At 37.1% G+C, this 7,060-nt stretch overlaps 1 pseudogene; it reads right to left on the bottom strand.

Moving 5' to 3' along the window:
- Positions 1 to 5,518: 5,518 nt before the first annotated feature.
- LOC101557240 (high mobility group protein B1-like) lies at positions 5,519 to 6,126 on the bottom strand (annotated as a pseudogene).
- Between the last annotated feature and the right edge of the window lie 934 nt (positions 6,127 to 7,060).

The raw sequence follows: 7,060 nt of genomic DNA, 5'->3' as shown, positions 1-7,060 counted from the left end.
CATATGGTCCTCTGAGTACTGCCGGGAGTGATTCCTGAGCGCACAGCCAAGAGTAAAACCCTGATCATTGCCAATGTGCTCCCCTGCCAAAAGAAAGAAAAACAGAAAGAGGAGGGAATTCTAATAAGAGAAATGAATGGTGAGAAATTATGACACACACCACAGAAATACAACAAAAATAAAAAGACTGCTAGGAACAATTTTATATCACTAAATAGGAACACTTAGAAAAAGTAGATGAACTTTGAGAATTACACAGCCTCCTAAGACTGAATCAGGAGAAAATTAAAAAGTTAAACAAGCCATTACAAGCTACAAAATAAAAGTTAAAAAAATCCAAAAGTCAAAGAAATCTTCTAAATCAAAAGTACAAGTTCAGATGCATGTTCTAGGGTTCTACTTAAAAATAACTACTTTATTATAAAATAACAAAAGTGGTTGATGGATTATTTCAGTTTCTATACAGTCAATAATATTTTTCTAATACAAAAAGCATACAAAAGCATCACTTAAAAAGAAAAATACAGACCAGTATTCCTAATGAACATAGATGCAACAAACCTGAACAAAATCTTAATAAACCAATTTAATATCACATAGGAGCATAATACATTAAGACCAAATGGGTTTCATTCCAGTTATTAAAGGGATGATCAATATACAGAAACAATTAATGCAAAGTATCACATCAATAAAACAATAATAAGATCATAACACTAGATATAGAGATGAAAGGTGACAAGATTTAATAACAGAACTTATCTCAATATGTAAAAGCCATATTGTAATAAATACACTGTTCACATCATGCCGAATGGTGAAAAATGTGGAGACTTTCCATTTAGATTGAGGTAAAGACAAGGGTGTCCACACTCAGTATGATTATTCATCATAGTCCTAGCAACAGCCTTTTTTCAAGAAAAAGAAATTAAGGGGATTCAAATTTTAAAAAGAAACTTAGCAATCACTATTAACAAATGGCATGATAATATACATGGAAACCCTAACTGCTTCACAAAAAGAAACATTGAAAATAGCATCATACATAAAAGTAGCAGTGTACAGAGACTTTAGGACTTTGGGACTAGAAGGATGATATGACGATGATGACTAGAAGTACAGGACTATGAGACTATGACGAGACTAGGAAAGAGATAATGAAGGAGAGGACTTTGAAGTCTATGAGGAGACTAAGATGATAAAACCACGATGACTGGGAGTATGACCAAAACTACAACAACAATTGAACCATAAAGGAAGAAATTAAACTATGTGGGAAAGGAGAGAAGCAAACTGACTACCAACCAGCTGTGGCGCAGTTCCTGTTTCTCCATTCCCCTCCTTCTTTCATCCATCCATTGCTGCCATGGGCTGGCCTGGGAAGGCGGCTCTCGGCCGTCAAACACTCAAGTGCCTCGCATGCCAAGGCGCATTTTTCTTTGGAAACTCACAATAAATCAAGAAACTATAATACTTAAAAAAAAACCTAACAGTTTACAAAGTCTTTATGCACAAAACTGTTACATTTCTCTAGGCAAAGATTCAAAGATAAAGAAAATATACTCCTTCCAAGTTATATTGAGTCCAAAAGAGTAAGTGCCTAAGTAACAACTTAGCAAAGAAGTAAAAAGATTTATGCTTCACAAATTAGAAATCATGGAGTAAGAAAGATAACCCAGAGGTCTGGAGCACCCAAGTTGGATCTCAGAACTGCATGGGCCCCACTCTCTGCCCTGACTCAAGCAGTGTGCCAGAAACAAGCCCCCAAGCACTGTGCTGGGAGTAGGTATTGACCACCATTGGAGTGTGACACAAAAAGAAAAGCAAAAAATAAAAATAGAAATCACTCTTAAAAGAGTCACAAAAAAGGCACAAAGAAACGGGCTGATAGTCCATGTTCACTGATTGAAAGAACTAATATGAATAAATAGCCATCTTACTCAAAACATTACACAGACTGCATGATATAGCTATCAATATTCCAATGGCATTCTTAAAAGAAATATAATTAATTTTGCTAAAATTTGTGTAGAGCTAAAACTTCCTGAGTAGCCAAAAATAATCCTGAAATAAAAGAAATTAGGACACATAACAGTCCTCAACTTTAAACTATACCACAAAGCCATAGTAATAAAAACTATGATTTTAGAATAAAAGCAGACTGTGACCAATGGAATAGAATTGATAACATAGAAGTAAATCTTAACGTATATGGGCAGTTATTAAAGACCCACTTTAATAAATGGCGTCAGAAATATACATGGATAGTAAAATGCAAAATAATGGCAGTGAACCACTGCCATTATACAGAAATATTTAACTTGAAATAGATAAAATCTTAGATTCATACTCAAATCCATGAAATCATCAAGGAAAATATAGGCAACACTCTATTATGCTAACTTTAGAAGTGTCTGATATACCTGTCCATCAGCAAAGAAAACAAGAACTAAACGAACACAGAATAACACCAAATTAAAATGTTTCCGCACAGCAAAAGAAAGCACCTCTAATTAAGAAGATGTTCCTATCTAAAGGGAAGTAATATTCACACATATCTGGCATAGGGGAGCCTGGCAAGCTACCGAGAGTATCTTGCCCGCACGGGCGGAGCCTGGTAAGCCACCCATGGCATATTTGATATGCCAAAAACAGTAATGATAGGTCTCATTCTCCTGACCCTGAAGGAGCCTCCAATCATTGGGAAAGACGAGTGAGGAGAGGCTGCTAAAATTTCAGGGCAGGGAGGAGTAGAGACACTACTGGTGCCTGCTTGAGTAAATAGATGAACAATGGGATGATAGTGACAGTGATATTATATAAGCTTTACAAAGCTACATAAATTTAACAGCAATAAACCTAACATGAAAAATAGAAGAAGAGATAAAAATGTGTTCTTGATATTTTATTACAAAAGTGAGGTTACAAAATGGGAACAATGGGTAGTTGTTGGTGGGGAAAAGTGGACTATAAATAACTGAAGAATATTGGTGGGAGTGTTGGGCACTTTGGTGTTTTAATATTGTAAGATGCTGTAATAATATATGTTAAAATTATGAATGGGAGTAGTAACTTAAACATGTGATCTAAGTACAATGTTGAATTAAAACATTGAAATAAAAATAAAAATAAAAGCAAAAATGACATACATATGGTTAATAATCACATGACAAAATGTTCATTGTCATGAATTATTAGGGAAGTGAAATGCAAAACTACAAAGAGACATTATCAAACTCCATTGAGAATGATCTCTATTTTAAAAACTAAAGGACCTTTTTATTTTCTTCTTTCTCTGTATTCTAGCTGGAATATAGAGGAAAAAGTAACCTCATTCACTATTTGTATGAATATAAGTTGTGAGAGTATGGTGATTTTATTTTAAGTAATTATAAAATGACCATACGATTCAGAAATTCCAATTCTTGATATCTCTTCAAAGAATACAAAAATACAAATGAAAGAAGACAGTTGTATTCCTATGTACACTTTAACGCTATTTATAATCACTAAGATTTGGAAACAATCAAAGTGGCCAACCATGAATGAGTATACCAAAAATTGCTGTATGTACAATAAAATACTACTCAGTACTAAGAAAAAAATAAGTTTGCATTTTCTTACAACATAGGTGGAAGCAGAAGCCATTGTATTAAGCAAAATAAGTCATAAGTAGAACGACAAATGGTGATAATCTGACTCCTGTGGTATATCACAGAGTTCCTCTCAGGTTGGTATAAGTGCAACAAGGGTAAGCACCGCCAGAGAAAACCTGGATTCATTATGCACTTTATTTTGAGTTAACTTTTGGTAGTTTCATGTTTAGAAACCTTTTAGCTTTGCCAATTCTTTTTTTAATCCTCACTTTAAATTATGTGACTCTATCTGATCACTTAAGAGAGTTGTGTGTATAAAGACACACAGCAAGAGAATAGACCAGTGAAATAGACCAGCAAGAGAAATGTCCAGTGAAAAAAAAACCTTCATTCTCAGGTCAGAACTGAGTTTAATAATGGTGGTAGGGGAGGTTCTTCAGACAATGGGAAGGTCCCAACAGGATGGATATTTGGACTCTGATGGTGTCATATGATTTGTGACACAGTAACCTTAAAACTTTTAAATAGCTACTTTTACATAAACCGTTGCTATCTCAAAAAAAGAAAAAAACTCACAGCAACAAAAAAAATTAAAACTGTAGCGTGTAAACAACCATGCTTTCATTTTTATTTATATGAGTGGTATATTATACAGGCTCCTTCCCTTGTAGGTTTCTTATTAGAATATCTCTATTGTGTGAAAAGACAGAGTTTTTTCTGATTGCTGAGTTTAGACAAAGAAGTGGGCATGCACAGCTCAACAACTTTTTCTTTCTATAATTAAACTCCCTGCAGGGAGCAAACATCTGCTCTGCTTCTCCACACTATACGGAGACAGAGTCGGATGGAGGATGTAGTTCCACCTACAGTAGAAAAGGCTGTCATAAGCTGAGAGGACATTGGGGAAAATTATTGCTTCTGTACCACAAAGTCCTGGTCCAATGGTTCCATCAATAATGGTAGCAATCAATTTATTTGTCTCAGTCTACCTGACTCCTGTACCAATCTCTGGCTTCTAAAATTTTAACATCCATTGACAGGGCCCTTATTTCCTCTAACACAAGTCCTTAAAGTGTTCCACTTTAAGCAGCTTTTGTTTTACAAGTTGGTAGCATTCCTTGACTATCAAGTTGATTATCAATTTGATTATTCAAGTAATGTTTTCAATTCGTAAAATTTGGAGATACAGATAGATAATCCACTATAAAAATATAGTGAGGTAGTGAAGGGGCAGAGAGTACAGGGGTTGACCCCAGTTTGATTCCAGGGCCACATAATTTCTCATTTAGCATTTGATGGGTGCATTCCTGAAGGTGCACACACACACTACAGGATGTGGCCCTGGAAGCTCCCCAGTACCACTGCCATGGTCTTCCAGAAATTCCTTTGCACCACAGAGCCTAACTAAGTAGCACCACATTTTTGTGCCCTTGCAATGAACTGCCAGCCAGTTTGGCTGAGAATCAGACAGAACCCCTGGATCATTGAGCACTATTTTGGAAGACCCCTTCTCTTCCACTTCCAAGATTTAAACGCAGTTAAATGATTGATAAACCAGTATTTATTTAAAAAAATATATTGTACACAGCCTTACATTTCAATGTTGTTCTTGGTAGCACTGTAGCACTGTCATCTCGTTGTTCATTGATTTGTCCGAGTGGGCACCAGTAATATCTCCATTGTGAGACTTGTTATTGTTTTGGCATATTGAATATGCTACGGGTAGTTTGCCAGGCTCTGCCATGCGGGGGGGATACTCTCATAGCTTGCCGGGCTTTCCGAGAGGGATACAGGAATCAAACCTGGGTTGGCTGCATGCAAGGCAAACTCCTACCTACTGTACTATCACTCCAGTCCATGTTGTTCTTTAAAAGGGTAAAATGCTTTATCAACAAGAAAAAATAAAAAACACTAAAACTGACTTATTCATCATCACTATAATCTTTTTCTTTTTCATCCTCTTCTTCCTCATCCTCTTCATCTTCATCTTCCTCCTCTTCCTTCTTTTCCTTGCTCTTTTTTTGGCCACAACAAACCTCCCTTTAGCCCAGTATGCAGCAATATCATACATTTCGTCTTTCTCCTGCACTTGGCAGCCTTCTTTTTGTAAGGCTGATCATCTGCAGCGGTGTTGTTCCACATCTCTCCCAGCTTCTTTGCAGCATCACCACGGGACAGGGCAGAATGCTCTCCTTTCCCTTTTGGGCAATACTCAGAACAAAACAAGAAAAAGGCTGAAGGAAGACTCTTGGGCGAACTGGGATCCTTGAAATTCTCCTTTGTTTCCCCTTTAGGAGGGATACAAGTTTTCATTTATCTTTCATAGTGGGCCTTGTCGGCCTTCTCCAGATCTTCAACTTTTCCTTTCTCTTTAGCAGACATGATCTTCCCCCTCTCTGTACACTTCTTCGAAATCTCTGAAAAGTGGACAGAAGCATATGGATGCTTTTTCCTATGCACCTCACGGCAAGTTTGCACAAGCATATGATGGCATTTTGACTCTTGGCTTCTTACAATCTCCTTTACCCATGTTTAATTATTTTCCTCAGCGAGGCACAGCCTTGTCCAGTGCCTGGCTGGTTCTCACTTGCCCGGTGCTATCTCTTGGAGGGATACTCCAGTGTATCTCTTGGAGTGTACTCCAGTGGCTGTGAGAGTAGGAGCCAGCCGCAGCATCCTCACTCTCTCTGCTCTGTCCCAGGTATTTACTTTTAAAGCATACATCATCTAACAGAAAATCACCACTTTTAAGACTATCCATGTAATCAGCTTACTTTAGATTCATATGACTCTGGCATTGCTTATTTATCTATAGTAGTAAAGACAATCTTATAAAAAGTTGTGATGAGTGAAATTGCACAGGATTTCTAATTCTTCGATTTATTTTTTTTGTACAATACCCCCTAGGTCAATCTATGCTGTTGGAAAAAGCAAGATTTCATATGTTTCTGTCTAGCCTAACAATATTATATTTTGTGTATTTTCATTCATTCCATAGCGGGTAGGGCACTTGCCTTGCACGAAGCTGACCCAGGTTTGATTCCTTCGCCCCTCTCGGAGAGCCCGGCAAGCTACTAAGAGTATCTAGTTCGCACGGCAGATAGCTCAGCAAGCTACCTATGGTGTATTCTATATGCCAAAACAAGAAACAAGTCTCACAATGGAGATGTTACTAGTGCCCGCTCAAGCAAATTGATGAGCAACGGGATGACAGTGACAGTAATAGTATTTTCATTCACTTGTGCTAAAGACACAAATAAAATGAAAACCCAAATGTGATGTAGCTGTTTGTAATTTTCCTACAATGACTGAAAATAAATACCAAAATTTGAAGTAATCACAGAAAGATACCTGAAACCCCAACAAACAAGGAACAGGTTGCATACAGGAGTCCCTCCACCCCCACCCCAAGAGAAGAACTTCAACACAGAGCAGAAGGTTGCAATCAAAAAGTGATACATACA

Source organism: Sorex araneus, chromosome 7, assembly GCF_027595985.1.
Source record: "Sorex araneus isolate mSorAra2 chromosome 7, mSorAra2.pri, whole genome shotgun sequence".
In the NCBI taxonomy this organism is placed as follows: domain Eukaryota; kingdom Metazoa; phylum Chordata; class Mammalia; order Eulipotyphla; family Soricidae; genus Sorex; species Sorex araneus.
Note: the sequence above shows the minus strand (reverse complement) of the source record. Positions and strands in the feature narration are given on the sequence as shown.